At 35.8% G+C, this 18,408-nt stretch overlaps 1 protein-coding gene across 1 annotated transcript in view; it reads right to left on the bottom strand.

Annotated features, from left to right (window-relative positions):
• Window positions 1-18,408, bottom strand: part of rdx (BTB/POZ and MATH domain-containing protein rdx) — an 88,246-nt gene extending 69,838 nt beyond the window's left edge. The window contains exon 1 of the mRNA XM_018547236.1: window positions 18,341-18,408. The gene's annotated coding sequence lies outside the window, so the exon portion shown is untranslated. The remainder of the gene's footprint in view (window positions 1-18,340) is intronic.

The following is an 18,408-nucleotide window of genomic DNA, read 5'->3' on the forward strand; positions in this document are numbered from 1 at the left end:
GAGCAATGTCTCACTTAGTGGGAGGAAAAACGACAGAAGATAGCGCCCCACCGCTGAAAGAACGGACACCGCCGGTCGTCCCGTTCTCGTTCCGGCAGGAACGAGATCCCCGATCGAGCGTCCGTTGTCCATTATCGTGACGATGATCTAGCGAGGAAGGGAATCGCCGACGCGACAATCTATGCGCATAGATTGACCCCGTCGTTGTTCTTCTCTTGTGGCGAGTGGCACATTTCGCTCCGACCGATACGATCAGCCGTCGTGACTCAGAAATGTACCGCGAGTTGTGTACTCCAGCGGAATCAGCAGAGTAATCACGTGTAACCGACAATGATTGCGATAACTATGACAGTTCAATGATCACATTTAATTAACATGGAAAATTAATGATTTACTCAGGACAATTAGACTCTGAGATTTTAAAATAGCTTCTATTAGGCTTCTATACTCGTAACCTAAAAATAAATTATTATGGCATTGTTCCTCGTTAGAAAAAAATATTTGTCTTTTAAATTAAAAAAGGTAATTGTTATATCTTATTTGTATAAAGTCTATTCAAGTACATATTTATGTAGCTGAATCGTTCATTTCACTATAATAATCAATTAGTTCAAATATTGTTGCATAGATATACTTTTGTAGTATTCAATACCACTTTAATCCTTCTTATTTATTTGTAAAACTAGCTATAAGTAAATAATTTTAAAGTTGCCGATTTATAGTTGTAGAACAACTATTTCGTTTCTGTTAGTGTACTCAACCCATATTGTTGTATAATTATATTGTTTATACAGTATCTAAAATTATATAGTACTATTGATGTCCCTATACGATAATTTAATGTAACTCTCAATAAAATAAATTTTTCAAACAAATTATACAATAACTCAGTCAATCCTTGTTACAAGATTAACATCTAATTTTAACTCTACACAATTGTCATTAGCGACATGTATCAATAACATTTGTTTGTGTACCGACAAAATTTTTACTTACAAGAGTTAGTTAACATCTAATCATTAAGCAAGCCAAGATTTAATGACGACAAATTTCTAAACTAAATAGTACTTCTTTAAGTGGAACGGCTATTATTCTGCGTGTGTGATAACAAGCGAGAAAAGAACTCATTACGATAAGATCACGTGATCACAAAAGTGACTGTTCAAGTTCTATTATTTAACGGTAATTTTGATAACGTGGTTTATTAATGCTAAAAATAAGTGTCGATCGTCATAAATTAAGATATGCGTTTGCATAATAATACCAACAGAGAGATTAATATATTTTACAAGTAGCACAATATATTGCACATATATCCTTAGTATTGCCAGATGACCAATAATATTGTGCAATACCTATTAAATATTGTTCAATAATATTGATTGCCTTATAGAGATTCAAGTCGATGGTATTTATGTTTCTTGGACTTCATCATAGAGATTCGATTCGATTTGCCTCCTACACTCTGACTAACCATATAATTACGTATTGCTTTAATTACAATTTTGATTACTCGCTATAATATTAATACTAATAATAACTAGATGTATAGTTCTATTAACCAATATAGTTGGTAACCGAAAAAGGCTATTTAATTATAATCATTTAAATCATTTTTTATAATAATTTCAACTATTTTTATGGTTATAATTACTATAATTTTAATCATTTTCGGTTGTTAACTGTATATATTGGTCGATAGAACTATACATATAGTTATTTTATTACCAATACAGTAGTCATAATCATAATTACAGTAACATGTAATTATAATTACAAATACCGAACAGTTTTTCTCTCAGCATATTAAGAAAAAGAACAGCCTCGTGTTTGTTACGTATGATAAGCGGGGGGAAGCAGTTGGTCAAGGGCAGAATGTAATTAAGCGTGATTATGCCATCCGTTCGTAAAAATTCGTATCGTAATTTTGCAAAAGACATAAAGCAGATTAGAATTTCCAAAATGGAGATCGCGAGAACCGCGGCGGTTCTCCTTAACCGGCTTCTGCGGCGATAAAAGCCTTTTTATCTTGTCGCTACGAAGACATATAGGACTTTATTCACGATCGTCGTAAAATTGGCGTAAAACCGCACGTATACGCACGTATGCGAGTATTCCACGAGAGCACGAGTTAGATCTCGTTGGTCGGTGCAACGACAATTCTCAGGTCGTCAGGATCGTCATGCAGGGCGGACGTCTAGGTCGCTCGATACCACTCACACTATGGAGATCGCGGGCGCGTTACAAGCAGGTAGGTTAACAGATTAACAGTTTCTATATCTCGAGGGCAGTTTAACAACGGAACCAGGCCAGCGGAGCGTCGATCCGACGCGCCGTGTCGTATTCGCGGCCAAAAAATTAGCCGCGTGTTTTTCAACGCGTTTGTACAATAAAAACCGTTTCTCGAAATGGTTACACATGTCCTATCCATTCGCGAAATTCTGGTATAAAAAAACGCGGCGATTAATTCGCACCTGGATGATCTCGTCTCGCAATAGCATGACCTGCGGCGACACGAATAGATTTGTAAGTCGAACTTCTGGCAAAATTGTAACGTAAATTTTCTTGATTTTAATCCTTGAGAATTAATCTCCTTAAAACTCCTCAATTTTTCTACATTACTTAAACGCTGAATTTATTGTACGACGAATCACGTTTCCTAACGCGAATATATTTACAGATATGAATGCATAAATAATTACGTTATTGACATGGTAAGAAGAATTAGCAACGTAAGAAGATACAACCGATGAGATCATAATGACCGCTTCTCCCGACCTTGTACTCGAAAAAAATGTCGATGTGGATTTAACACCCATGCGGTGTCTACATAATTCTCACCATGATGATGTTAAATTAACACCAACATAGTGAGAATTTAACATCATAGGTGTGTGGATTTAAAACCCATGGCATTAAGTTCACACTATGTTGGTATTATTATAATTTAACACCAACACAGTGCGAATTACATAAATATCGCATGGTGTTAAGTTCACACCGTTATTTTTTGGAGTGTACATACAGCTCTTATGAACGAAAATTCGACAAGGACGGAAAAGCGCGTCTCATTAATGCACGCAATTTGCTTTCTCAAGCAGAAAACGGAATGATAACGTTGACGGTGCGTGCAAGATTTATGGCGTTTAATGGACAAGTGAACTCGGAAACGAGACGGTATATGCCACCGGACTTGAATACGAAGCGTCGCATTATTCAAATCGGCAGCGGAGACGTTCTCGCGTACGGCCGGCGCGGCGCCCATGATTGACAAGCAGCGGATCTCCCATGAGGCGGATGAGATTGACATCTCGGTGCTGCGAACTGGAATTTCTGGACTGGTGGAATGAAACGCGCGTGTGGCTTAGGTCAGGGACGGGAGCCGCGGACGGCGGATCGATCGAAACGATCGGCCGCGTGCGCGCGCGTGACACCTTCCTGTCGTACAGCACGTGTCCGTCTGCGCTGTTTTATTTCTTCACAGCGAAACGATAATTGACGATCCGCCCGGAACGAGTCCGTCTCGCGAATTAATCATTCCGAAAGGTGATGAAAATTCGCGGGAAACGAACGCCGTGCCGGTGCGAGAGTGACTGGGCTTCATTTCCGGATAATGTGATTTTTACGCGGAACTACGGTCGCGCGAAGGAGATCACGTTGACTGCAATCGTGCCTCGTTCCTGGAAGGAATGCTATCGCGGCACGTGTACGCGTGCATTTCTGCTATGTGTGTCATAATCTCCGTTTATGTGGAGAACATTCCTTTACTTTACTGTAATTTGTACCGCGCGTCAGATGTTGAACTTATTAAAACGCACGTATATCAATTTCCACGTATATCTCTCGTGTCCCTCGCTATTCAGGTAGGTAGATTCAGCGGTAATTTGCAATCATATTTGCAAATATATTCTTGCAAATAACCGAGAGAGTAGATAAGCAATTGCGATATGTAAATCCATTTAACTTGCTTAAATTAAATACTGGTAGTTCAGATAATTCACTCGAGAAAAATAACCAAAGGTCTTATTCGAAGCATATCGTGGAGTCTAATAATATTTTTTACGTAAATTTGACAATTTCCAGTTCATGCAAATTGCGCGCTGATTATTTGTCAATATTAAAGTGTGCACAATCCTAAGGAAAACTATTAAAACTACTAGAGTATATAATATCACACGAATTAAAAATTGACAAGAAATTTAATAATTCCGATACTAACGAGCATTCAAAAAATTAACTATCAATTTATTGCGAACAATATCACCCTATTTAGAATTTAAATCTAGGCCTCCTAAATTTTGCGACGAGCATTTTAACTGTAAAGTTATGAGAAATTTGTCGATACCTCTGATAGGTATCGGGACAAAAATTGAAGATCGAACCCTCTGCATTTCTGAAGATTCTCGGCATAGCGTACGGTTAGTGCGCGACGAGAAGAGCGAGTCGAGATAAACAGCAGGGGCGTTATCTCTCGCTTACGGTTTACGGGGAACGAAAGGCGAAACTGAAAGGAGATGATAAAGTGTATCCAGCAGGCAATCCCCGTATCCAGGTAACGTGAGCGCGATCAATAGGATGGCGTGTGGGTGCGTTTGTGTGTAACGAGGAAGCGCATTCCCGCAAACGGACGGAGTGCGCGCCGTGTAGTGCAAGTGGAGTAGGTTACGTAGATAAGTCGTTATACATACATGCATACGCTTGCGTACGTAATTCGCCCGGCGAGTGGTCATGTGGGGCCCGACCGATGCATCCTTCCTGCGGATTAGCGGACACGCGCCATGGACGCGGAATGTATCTGAGCCATCGCGCGGTACTCAGATAGCAATCTGAATCGATACGTAATCTAGGTGGATGAGTAATAGCCTTTTAACGATGGTCTACTTTGATCGGGCATGTGTCGAGGTGGCCAGAAATCATTTTCAAGCTTCATCAATAATCTATCAGATTAGAATAGAATCGCTTAATGAATCGCTATTTATTAGACACTATCCCCTCGAGCGCAAGACACGTTACCTACGTAATCGGTACTTTAACAGTATATTTTTCAAGCAAGAAAAGTAGCAATTAGGTCTCATGCATGGGAAGAAAATGGATGAATTAACGTTTATTGTACATGTGCTCATTAGTAAACAAAATTGTGTTTAAAAGAAAAAGAGAGAGAGAGAAAGGGACAATTTATTGAGCTCTCTTGAACAAGTCGAGACAAGAACTTTAAATAAAGAAAAGAAAAATTGCACACAATCATGTTTGAAGACAAAAGGAAATAAAATAGAAAAAGAGATTGCTATTTATTCAGCACTCTAAAATGGTACCTCCAGATCAACACTGAAAACATTACATATAAGTTCAGCGTGAAGTACTTATAATACATCATAAAACCAGATATTAAAATAATAAAAAAAATAAATAAAAAAAAAGATAAAAATACAAAATGGAAAAGGTTATCGGTATAATTATATAATTACTTTTAATTTGCATTATTATCTTCATATATCACGTCTATTGCTATTTTCAGATAAATCCGGTCTTGGTGCATTCGGGCGAAACAAAGCGATACTATTAGACGTTCTTCGCAGCTGTTACAACATTGATTGCATAGCGCGGCAAGCATTTTGATCTCTAGAAAAATAGATCGCGCGATAAGGATGCGCGATAAAGAAAATTACCAATTGCAGATCTCACTGCAGAACCGCAATCTAGTTCTCTATGAATAATTTTACTCCCACCTCAAACGCATTACATTATGAGACAGAAATTGATATATTAAATTTTTTTTTAATTTCATTAAAAAGTTCAGGATTAATTGGTATATTTAGATTCGAGTTTGCTTTTAAATTTGCACAGTCAGAAAATATCAGAGAATTATTCTCAATCTCTTATTTATCAACTCTATCAATTACATATATACTCATATATATACATATAATTTTTGTATACTTATCGAGTTTTATTTTGCATGAAAAAAAGTTTACCATATCGGCAAAATTTTTGCATTTATCAAACGGTTTTAAAACCCGTACATTTAACTCTTAATCAGTAGTCCAGTCTAATCATCTCGAACAAAATACACGAAGTGTCGAGCAAATCAAAATTATAAATACAAGTCCCTCGTTTAAACAACGATCAATCAGTTAAAGCGAAAACAAATTGTTCTTGTTACAGAACGTATATACAATTATGAAAAATCCCTACAAGTAGCTCGTCAGCTACGACGCGATAAAAACATAATGAGATCGTAACGATCGCGCGTGACTAATTGCGCTACGCGAGCTCAGCCGGAGCCCCTAATTAAGGGGGTAAACGAGACAAAGAGCGCGTCTTAGCACCGTCGGCGCGCATTGTCGAAATCCGCGCGGGGAATCCTAGACGGAGGGGAGGAGGCCAGCTGCGCGCAAGTCGACCGAAACGAGGCTTCGGATATCAAACTGGCCCCAGTGCCTGTTGATATTAGCATTTATTTATATCTCCTGACCTCAAATATGTGTAACGTGCCGGCCCCTCTCCGACGACGACGACGGCACGACGAACGGCGGTACGGGCACGCCTCCGTTTTCGAGGTTACGCTGCTCCGCTGCGCGCGAGAGAGTCTCCCTTCCCCGCCGGCATCGTCGAGCTCCGTCAAATCCCCGTCGGTGGTGTAACACACAGCGTCTTCTTTGTGACATCACTCGCTGCTGGCCGAGGAGGGCGTCCGACAAGCGTTTTACTGTCACCCATGAGACGACTAAGACCAACACGAACGAGCGAATTAAGCATCAGGAATCTCCACCGAGACCCATCAATTTTAGAGAGCATTGCGAACTAATGATTTTCGCTGAGGACGCTTTTTCATTATCATGAAATGATTGTTTATTCACGTTCTCGAGATCATAGACGAAATTCCGAGTCCTTTTGTTGCTCCATAATACTTCACATTTGCATCTCTCGTTATTTTCAAACTTTGAGTTTAAATATCTCGAGCGAAAAATGTATGCATGTTCCTTTCAAATGTTACACAAATTTTTTTATTATCTACCTATTAATGGCAATGAACATAAATTTTCTTTGCAGTGTTTCAAGGTGCTCGTTAGCATCATTATTAAATTGACGATCAATTTAATTTGTGATATTATTATTTCAGATTCAATTTATAATTGCGTTTCAAGTTTGACAGTAATCGGCGTGGAGTTTATTCAATTGGAAGATGTATTAAATTTACATAAAAATATTATTAGGCATTAACATTCAGCCTCAATTGTATTTAGCGATTCTTTATATAGACAGTTAGAAAATTGACACATTTTACGTGTGTCCCGAAAGGTCCCACTGAAATTTTTGTTGATTTTATACAAAATAAATATGTTAGAAAGTAACACACATAAATATTATATAAAGAAGAATTAATATAGAATTTATAGGTAAACCGTGGAAACATTTCAGTAAAATTAACATTATGATGTTAAATTAATACGTTTAATTCATTTGCCTAGAATTTACATTTAAAATATGTTTCTTTTACGTTATTTATTCACTCATAAATTACGTTATTTTGACAAAAAATGTTGAACATTAGTTTAACACAAAATATCTAAATAACTATGTTAATTAACATTTGAATATGTGTTAAAAAAATTCAACACAGAATTTTAGCAAGAACTTGAGTGGACTATTTCCGACACAAATGTAAAGAGTTTTTTCTGTATATTTATTTATGTTGCTTTTCTTGTGTCTTAGGATCATTAATATAATAGCGCATGTTTTGCCGGAATGATTTTATTGCCAAAAAGGTATTACGCGATGAATTTAAATTATCTCGTTTGAGACTTAAAAAGGTATTTGAGTCAAAGACTTAATGAATTAAAAAACAAAGTCGAAGAAGAACAGCTGATTGTTTATCACGTAATATAAAGAAATCTAATAGAAAGACACATACATTCAAGTATTTTTTAAATTCAATTCAACATTAGAAAAACGTGTTCGAGACTTTGGCCTTTGAAATCATTTGACAGGCTTATCGGCGATAAATTCACGAGGTAAAAAAATTGTTTTGCCATCGTTGCGGACGAGTGGTATATATAAAAAGTGGACGACACGCGTGTTTGAGAGCGCGATCGATTTGCGATGACCTCGCCGTCGCAAAAGTAGGGACGACGATGCAATTTTTGATCCAAATATTTATAGCGCTCAACCGAAAGCTACACGTGCGCAAGTGTGATCGTGCGAATCGTATGAGTCTCTAGTCATTCACGAGCGATATACCCGTAAAATACGGTGTGCGGCATTCTAGCGATAAAATTAACTAGACGCGTGACACACGCACCTATTGCGGGGGCCGTAAAATTAAACGATATTACAACATATTTTTAAGGTGATTAATTTTAGCCCGTTAATCTCTTACAAAGTTGCGTGTGCGAGGACGTAAAACCTTGGCCGAGAGTGCGAAAGTGCGCGTTTAATAAATGGCACATTTATTCTGCGTCACAGCCATTCTCTGCGTTGAAAAAAAAAAAAAAGAATTACAATTACCATAATTTAAGTATAATTTATAGTTATTTCACTGCCACTATATATTTTGTATATATACGACTAAATAAATATAATTATTATTACTAAAATTTCAGCAGTAATAATTACAAAAATGGAGCTACCTAACCGTAATTACTTTATCATGCAATTATGGTCCCAAATATCAAACACTCGGTGTGTATTTAGTTATTAATACCCGGATACCCCTAAAAGATATAAAATTAAAACAATTTATTAAATTTGATTTATCGCACGTTTTAATCGACTTTCGGCGGCGTGAGTTTCATGTTTATCTTACCTCGATTGATTGCTCCGCACTTTCGGAGCCAAGGTTGTAATAATTAAATTATCAAATGAAAAAAGATAAAATGACGATAATGTCGCGCGCGCGGCGTAAGAAAATCCTACCGCGAGCCTCCGGTGAGCTCGTGCACGCGTAACGACAGCTTACTACGACCGAGAGATCGTAAAATATAATCAACAGCGAAAAGGGTTAAACGGCCAAGACGGATGAACGAGGTGGAGGACTCGGCACGTCGCGCGCCTCGCATAATGGCCTGACTAATGCGCGAAGCTAAATGTGCGTGGGGGATCCTTCGTAATGTGGACATCCTTGGCATAAGCATAGAAAGCTAGAAAGCCTCGGCACCGTCTATGATAACCCAAATACGAGTAGCCGCGCGCTCGATTATCTGGCTTTGTTTAAGGAGAAATCTTTCTTTTTTGTGTGTTTTTCAATTGTGCAAAATAAATCGCGTCGCCGTTCCACATATTAAAAATTTCAACGCCACGTCTCTTATAAAGACGTAAGGTTATTACATCGCGATACATTCTTTTCAGTATTTTAAAATGCTTGGCACTAACATCAATTTGCTTGTCAAGTTAATTTGTGGTGGTACTGGGTTGGCGAATAAATTCGTTCGGTTTTGTTAACTCAAAATTCCACGTACAATATTTTCGTTAAAAATAAATAAAATTTAATTTTAAAAAAAAGTTTTAAAATTTCTATTTTTGAAAGGTTAGTAGATATATTTTTTGAGTTTAGTAATTTTTATATTTTATAAAAAACTACAAGTCGAAAAAAGGAAAACTTTTTATTTTGTGGGCCTGTCACGCGCCTAAAAAAAATTTGTAAAAATTTTTTATTAACTAACGTAAAAGCTTAAAATTTTTCCACAAAATTGATTTTCAAAAGATGTTCCTACGATTTTTTATTATTGAGTTACTCGTGGGTCAAATAAAAAAGTATTCTGACTTTAACTATGACTCCGTTAAAAATCATCGTATTGTAATTTAAAAAAAAACATTTTTCAAGCTAAAACTTTGCTCCCTCAGATCGTATAATTGCCAACTTTTTAAAAAAAATAGAATATATAAAATTGCTTTATTCCACCCTAAAAAACCGAATAACAAACTTATTTACCAACCCAATACTATCCCAGTTTCAAGACCGAAAATTAAATCGACGAATAAGTTTACAAAACTGGATGTATATATGAACTCACGAAAAATTAGCAAGCACAACAATTCAGTCTACATAAAGAAATTTTCCTACTTTTATTCATATATCGGTCTAATGTCATTTATCATTGTTTATTACATTTAAATCTCCTATTAATTGTAAGAAAATTACTTTTTTCATTACAAATGCTTCAAACAAATCTTTTTTTTATCGAATCTGATTCTCATTCAATTAAAATTATTATACTTGTGTAGTCTGTCGAAGCAAAGGAATAAACGCAATTTGTGGTTCGCAGCAACATTTTTTATAGGTAAATAGTTCTGAGTGAATTATCGAGTATGATATCTCGCAAGAACACCGAAGGTTTTTGAGGGCCAATAAAACGGTATATCACGAATCGGCCCGATGTTAGAAAGTCGGTTGGACCTTTTTGAGACCGCGATGCGACGACCACGACGGAGATGAGGACGACGAGAGAGTTCGCGCTCACTTTCCCTCACGACGAAGCAAACGCGTATCGTCCCGGCGATCGCTAAAGGGTACCATCACCGCAACGGCGAATTCGCTTTCGCAGATCCCGATCGCGGACAGATGCAGACGATTTGCACGAAGCCGGCATATGGCGGCGGGTCGAGTGACGCGGACCTTTCTCAGTGATGGACGATAAACAAGCCGGGGAGTAACTTTCCCCTTTGAATTTAGAGCTCCGCAGAAAGTTAAGTTGGAATGTTCAAGATAATCGAATCAAGAATTATTCGAACATCGACAATGAAAAATTTGCAGAATTTCTTAAATTTAACACATTTCACGTGTCCCAAATGGTCCACTCAAATTTCTGCGTTAAGAGTTTACCCAAGACACTGATAACACTGGCACAATTTGTAAACAAACTATAGAAGTATTTTTTTTTTAAGTAAAATTAACATCTATGAATGATTAACACATACTTTATTCATTTATTTCAGAATTTATATTTAAAAAAATTTGTTTTTTTATTTATATATATATTTAGAAATTGTTATTTTGATACTAACAATAAGATATGTTAAATTTTAATTTTATACAAAATATTCAAATAACATAATTAAAATACATTAAATTAACGCTTGAATATACTGAAAATTTAACAAACATTTGAGTGGACCGGTTTCAAAATACAAAATGTTTTTTTTTAATTTGTAACACATTTCAATTTAATGATGGATTTGAAAACGATCAAATATTACAGTGGTACGTAAACATTTACTTATTTTACACGATACAATTATAAAGCATGTAATATCGTAAGTAGTTTAAAAATATAAATGGATGTAATTTTGGAACACACACGTGTGTGTGTGTGTGTGTGTGTGTGTGTGTGAGTCGACTCGGTAGAAATATTCTGCTCGATTGACAGGCAAGCAAGGCAAAATTGCAACGGCCTACGCTAACCCAAGCGAGTTTAATCATTCCGGACGAGCGGGATCTATCCGCGAACCGCACTAAAACGATAATCGATTAAGCAGAGGTCGAGGGAAATTGGCACGAGAGACTGACTGGCAGGACGAAGGTAACGGATGACGAAATCAAGGACAACAGCCCTGCAATTACGTCAAAAACTATCACTAGGACAGTGTTTTGAATTATGCGATGAAATTGAATCTCGCGTCGAAATGTTCCATCGGATAATGTAACGTTCGATAAAAGCTATTTAGGTAGCTCGCGTTAATTAATGCAATATCAGATATTAAATATAATAAATAATATTCAAATAATAAAATCACATTGTTACAAGTAAATTGATTCGATTAAGTATCGTAATGGTTGTGGCAAATTAAAGCTAACAAAATTATTATCTGCTATCATATATGTGAAAAGAAAATTCTCTCTGTCTCTTCGAGCTTCGAGAGTACAAACTACGAGTTGTAAATATCAAAGATTATTATTAAAACCATTTAATTAACTTGATAAACTTTCACGTTTGTTTTTCAAATAGATATACCTCACTTCGATATCTGCAGTTTGTCACAAAAATATGTAAAGCCGTCACAACGGGAAAATGTCTCCGTACTGATTATTCCATAACTCCACTTACAATTAGCACTTTACGATAAAATTGAAGTATTCGTGCACGTGCCACGATAAAAGTTATATCATGTCCGTGAACATTTGCGTATTACATATTACGAAAGGCACGTCCTTCGGAATTTCCACGCGAGCTTTCTATAAGCAAAACTATGCAAATTTTAAACATACAATGTGTGATCTTTCTGCAGAAATTTTGTACGAAGTTTTTCTACGTGTGAGAACAATGTTAAACAAAGACATTTAAGAATCCTCTGACAAAAAATCGAAAAAATTTTATTTTTCCAACATTTAGATTTAAAAAAAAAAAAAAAAAAAAGGAGATACTATCTCGAAAATCAATCAATTCAGCTTTTTATTCCTTTTATATTCTCTCGTTCCCAAATTGTAACTTAAAAGATATGAAAAATGCCGTCTTCCTTTTCTTTTTTTAAATTTCTAATAACGTCTTACAAATCACTCGATTCTACATCAAGCATCATAATCACAAGCCTGGACAGCTTTATATTAAGGGAAAATTTTTCCGAACAAGTTTCTACTCCGATTCTCTATATGAAGAGAGTCGAACGATACTCTCTGACATCACATCATCTCTTGAACAGTCGGAACACCCGGTAGGTACATGCGCGTTATCGTACGTCGCACGAAATAGGAAATACGAGCGGTTTGCTGGTGCACACTGTCGAAGGCGGGGTTGGTCGTACACAAAGTAGATGTACGCCATGCATACACACATACAAACGCAGAATAACCCATTTTGGGGTGGTTCGCTAGAGCCGGTTTCCTCTTCCTGCCCCATTCTCTTTCCCTTTCTCTCTCCCCCTCTTTCTTTCTCTTTCCCTCCCATCTCCCGGCTTCCCACGTTCTTTCTTCTTCCTCCCTCTCTCTCTCTCTCTCTCTCTCTCTCGCGCGCGCTCGCTCTCTTTCATGTGTACACCGTACATTTTCAGAGTTCTGTGTATCTCTGTGTGCTGTCGTTGAGTATTGAGCGGGGTGAATGCTCTTGCGCAATGCTCATGCACGTACAGCAACCCCAACTCGACCTCGGACGGGCTCCTTCCTTCGTCTGGGACGACTATCACCCTCTTCCTCCTCCCTTCATCCCCACGGAAAGAGTCCGTTCCATCGTGATTGATTAATCGAACGCCGACGATATTTGTCGCACGGAATCAAATCGTTATCGTACACGCGCGTCAGAAATTACCGTCGTATATACGCCTGAGGCGCTGTAATCGTTAAAATCACGCCTACATATCATTACTATCAAAGTTAAATATCACGCACAGTCATTCTTCTACCCAATTAGTTATCAGTTATGGAAAATAACTAACAGTCTATAATAAGTACCTATTCCAATAAGTATTATTATTTTGGACGAACAGACAATCGTAAACTTCACACATGAGCAACGACAAAGATCGAAGCTTAATTGTGACAGCGTGGGCGAGTCGCCAGCCTTCCGGTTTTAGCTTGCATAATAGCTGATACATAATTTTCCTCTTGGTGATCTTATACTTACTATTCCTGGACCAACGAGGACAGCAAATCGTCGACTAATTTTCTTATTCTTTATCTACCAGTCATATTTCCATCTTTGCGTCCTTTATTTGATTTTTTAGTTTATTTAATATCCAGATTCCTTTGTTGCTACAATATATTTAATAAAAAAAAAGTCTTGCATCTCTCGTGAGAAAGATAGATTCAGAGTCGGAACTATTTAAATTTAAGCTTTGAAGGAGAGAAAGAGAGAGAATAAAGCGAGCATGTCGACCTAGCTCCTCGCTCGTTAATAGAGCCACCAATGACGCCACACACGGCGGATATTAAATACGAGCAAAACTAGTTACACGAACGTTACTTCGCACGTGCATCGGCCGAGAGAGAGAAAAAGAAAGAGAGGAGAAGAGAGAAAAAGAGACGACAACGAGCCTTGACGAGGGAATTGCTAACCGGTGATCGGCGCGGCGATCACGTTGGAAAAATGATTTCTCGGTCACGCAACATGACACGTACACGTAACAAAGCCGCGATACGGCTAGGACAAAAGTTTCACAGGTGTGCGTGAGCGTATGTGTATATCATCGGGGTGTTACGACGCTAACACTGTTTTTTTGAAATGGCAGATTTCTTTGATGAATTCGAGGAATTCAAAGACTGAACGACAATACGACAAAATTGCCCATTGTATGTATAACATTTTGTAATGGACAGCAAACGCCGCGACGCTGTGAGAATTAAAACGCTCCACGATAAAAAAAATATTGTGTGTATTTGTTTGAAAACGGTCTATTCACGTTTTTGTTAATCGTTTGTGTTGAATTTTTTATTCAAGCGTTATAATTTAACGTAATATGTTGTTTAAAGATTTTTTTCTTCAATTAATATTCAATATTTCTTGAAATCTAAATAACACAACTGAATAAGTAAACAAGTAAAATGTGTTTTAAAAACTAAATTATAAACTGAATGAAAGAAATTCGTTAATTTGACGTATCACATACATGTTAATTATACTTAAAAAAATACTCCCACAGTTTGTTTATACAAACTGCCTCAGCATTACCTACTTATGATCTTTTTTTTTTTACACAATATTGTATTGTTTTATATTAAACGAGAACAAAAATGTGAGTAAATCGTTATTTGGGACATGTGAAATGTGTTACATCTAACATGAATTTGCCAACAGTACAATTAAATTCCTACTAAAAAGTAAAACTTCGTAAATAAATAAAGCTTCAATTAAATTCTTATTAAAACCCGCGACGATAACAAAATTAAATTTGAATAACGTATAATCACTTCCATGAAATTTTCGTCAAGGGAAAGTTAATGTTGATTTTATCGGGGAACGTATATCGTTTTGCACACAAGTGGACGGTTCTGTATATAAAATAAAATTAGTTCTCTCTCTTCTAATTAAGGCGCCATTGTTCGAAGCGACGGTTAGTGAAAGACGAGCCCAACCCTTTTCTCCGTCTCTTGACAGTCTCCTCTTCGACCTACGTATGGCCTCGATAATAATAATTATGAAACTTGGCCGCGATAGTGAAAGTATCGCTTCGTACAGGACGTTTCATAATCAAGCGCAAACGAGCGAGTGAGCGAGCGATGTCGAATTCGAGCCGTTCGAGGCGAAAGCAAATCTCTCCCTCCGTTCGTTCGTTCATTCGTTCGTGCATCACATCTCGAAGCTATCGAGCGACGGTTTTCTCGGGGAATCGTAGCTCGGAGAAATTAGTTTGTCTTGGCAAAAGTGAAATCAGCGAAACAGTTGCGCGACGGAGTTAGAGAAAGATACTCGATCGATATATGAAAGTAAACTTTTGCAGGTTTCCCGACTTTCGCGTGTCCGAAATTGTTAACAACTTACAAGCTAGATATCGGTCTTAATTAAGAAAAATAAAAGGTTGAGCCAACTTTCCTTGACTAATAATGTAACAACCAAATTAAACCAATAGGAAATTAATAATAGGCGTGCAATTCAAATGACTACAACACGTATGTACATATATATGTATAGTACATGCAAATTCACATGAAATTATTTAAGCATTCAAGATCCAGCTTCTATCATTACAAGCCTTCATTTCCTATTGGTTATTTTCGCAATCCAATTAAAATTCTTATTGTTTAATCAAATTAAAACTTCTATGACAAAGTAAAAATGCGAAACGCAATTTTAACAATTTTCGGATTATCGAGATATTTTTTAATTGTTTGTAAAATCCCTCCTTTATCTGGTAAATATTAAAATTAAAATTTACTAAGCTTTCCTTCAACGATCAGCGGTATCTGTTGGAAAAGAGGTTTCAAATGAATGATTCAGTGAGCATTTCTCTTCGCCCACGAGCCAAGTGTCTATCGAAGAAAGGACGAATTACTTCCGTGCCGTAGATTTTAATAAAACTTTAGAGAAAGCTTTCGACTCAATCTGAACGATTATAAATTCGGCGTCATCTGAATCACGATATTTGTATGTTAGACAAACCGGGACAATTTAACAACTTTCACGAATGTAGTTCCACGCCCGTATACCTGAAGAATCAACGAAGCCGCCGCTCTCCCGAGCTATTAACCCAAGAGCAATGCATGGAGTGAAAACCAATTGTTCTCCTTCTTGGAAGCACAATGCTTTTGTCAGAAGCGTCGCCATTCAAAATTGAAATACGATATTGTTTTACGGAAACTGTTTTCAATTCGCGTATAAATAGGCTGCGTTCAGCAAAAAAAAAATAGTTTTGCACAACGAGAATTTTTTAATATGTATGGATTGGTTTATACACATTTAGATCCAGGAACTGAGAGAGAGAGAGAGAAAGAGAGAGAGAGAGAGAACAAGGCTAAATATATTAAAAAAATTATTAACAATTGCAAAGCTGCTGTTTCTATTGAACGTATAGACATCTATAGACAAAATCTATAGACAAAACGGTCAACAAATCAAATCGAGCTGGAAGTTGACCAAAACAGTTTGAGTTTCGCGATAAATATAAAATTTCATTAATATTGTTAACTATTAATTTAATTTAAATTGTATTGAAATTTAATATAATATTAAAGGTACGTAATACTTAATTAGCAAATTTGTCGCAATCAGAGGTTTTAGTAGATCCATTAGCTACTAATACTATTTGGCCTATCCTTTTCAACTGAACTGTTATAATTCGTGCACTTTTAGAGATTAATTAAATTTATAGATATAAAGTTTTTATTCTTTCTTTATCGCCCACATTAAACAGAAAACAAAAATAGAATGACGCAATAGCATTGATAGCGTTTCTTAAATGTAAATCAATCCACGTTTAACTTTAACCAAATTCATCATACAATCAGTGAGCTTTTTTTAAATTAATTCTATAATGGTCGAAATTTTATTTAAAAATAATGACATTTAAAGAAATAACAAAATTTAAAACTTAAAAAAAGATTAATAAATTAATATTTAAAAATAATTCAATTAAGAAAGAGAGATTTTAAATTTAATTTAATTTATTTTAAATTAACCAAATTAAATTGAAAGTATTAATCTTTATTTAACTTTTAACTCATTTAATATTAACTTATTAGTTACTGTATTCAACCCAGCTAAATTTTGGTACCAGACAGACATAACTGAATATTAAACTAAATGACTAACTAAAAAACAACACGTGGCTGAGATGTGCAATATAACGCCATCTCTCAGCGCGTGTTTGAAATTAATTTCCTCGCAATGTGCAATTGGAGGCATGGTACATATTTGCTCTCTGATTAATGTTATTAAATATTAACAAAACTTCCACTTTATAAAAATAAACTTAAAAAATTAACGATTTAATGAGAATTTATCTATATCTGTGAATCACTCTCTCTCTCTCTCTCTCTCTCTCTCTCTCTCTCTCTCTCTCTCTCTCTCTCTTCTATGTAAGAGGAACAAATTATTTTCACAACGTAAACAAATTTTAACAACAATTTTTAAATCATTGCTCGATTCAATTTTGTAAATAAATTATAAATGACATTTTTACCTAAGTTGCAACTTTTTTTTAGATAATTTGATAACTATATATTACAAGAGCGATAATTTCATGTTTCTGTTTAAAGATTTACAAAATTCTTCCAAGAGTTAAAAAATATTTTTTCTATTATTATTTATTATTTCTAATTACAAAGAAAAGTCACAATTATGCTTATCAATTTCTAACACAAAAATAACAATGCTCTTACTAATCTTTATATAAAATGATATTTTCAACATTTTCCTAATAGTCAAACTTTGACAGTAAAAACAGGAATAGAGTAAGAATAGTTATATTGCACTATTCAGTATAAATAAATCTGGCAAAACCCTCGTGGTTCAGCAGAACACGTCTATAATACTGTTTCGTGTCCTTCTAACGAATACATAAAACTCAAAATAAGTAATGTCAAAAATGCCAATAAAACAACAAAGTACTTATGTCAAAGCACTTTGTCAAAGTTCTTTGTCTGATAAAAAAATCATAGAATACAAAATATTAACACACAAAAGAAGATTAGTTGATACATATATGTATATATTGCGTTCCATTAATTACACACACCTGTGCACAGTGTTCTTTCAGATACAGTGTGTAACAATAATTATATCATTACACAAAATATGGCAAATAAAGAGATATGTATAAAGAGATATGTATAAAAGTAATATGTATAAAACTGGTTTAGAATAATAATACACATAGCAAACATCATTCAAAGTTGCACTGTTCTATACTGACAGTTGAAGTGATTTGCAATAGTTCTTCTCTTTCAAAGGAGAAAAATAGCATAATTTAAAATACTTACCTATAAAATAGGATGAAAACAGTTTAACAAATGAACCAATTATACTGGCTTATCCAACAAACACCACC

The sequence above is a fragment of the Cyphomyrmex costatus genome, unplaced genomic scaffold, assembly GCF_001594065.2.
Source record: "Cyphomyrmex costatus isolate MS0001 unplaced genomic scaffold, Ccosl1.0 scaffold61, whole genome shotgun sequence".
Lineage (NCBI taxonomy): Eukaryota > Metazoa > Arthropoda > Insecta > Hymenoptera > Formicidae > Cyphomyrmex > Cyphomyrmex costatus.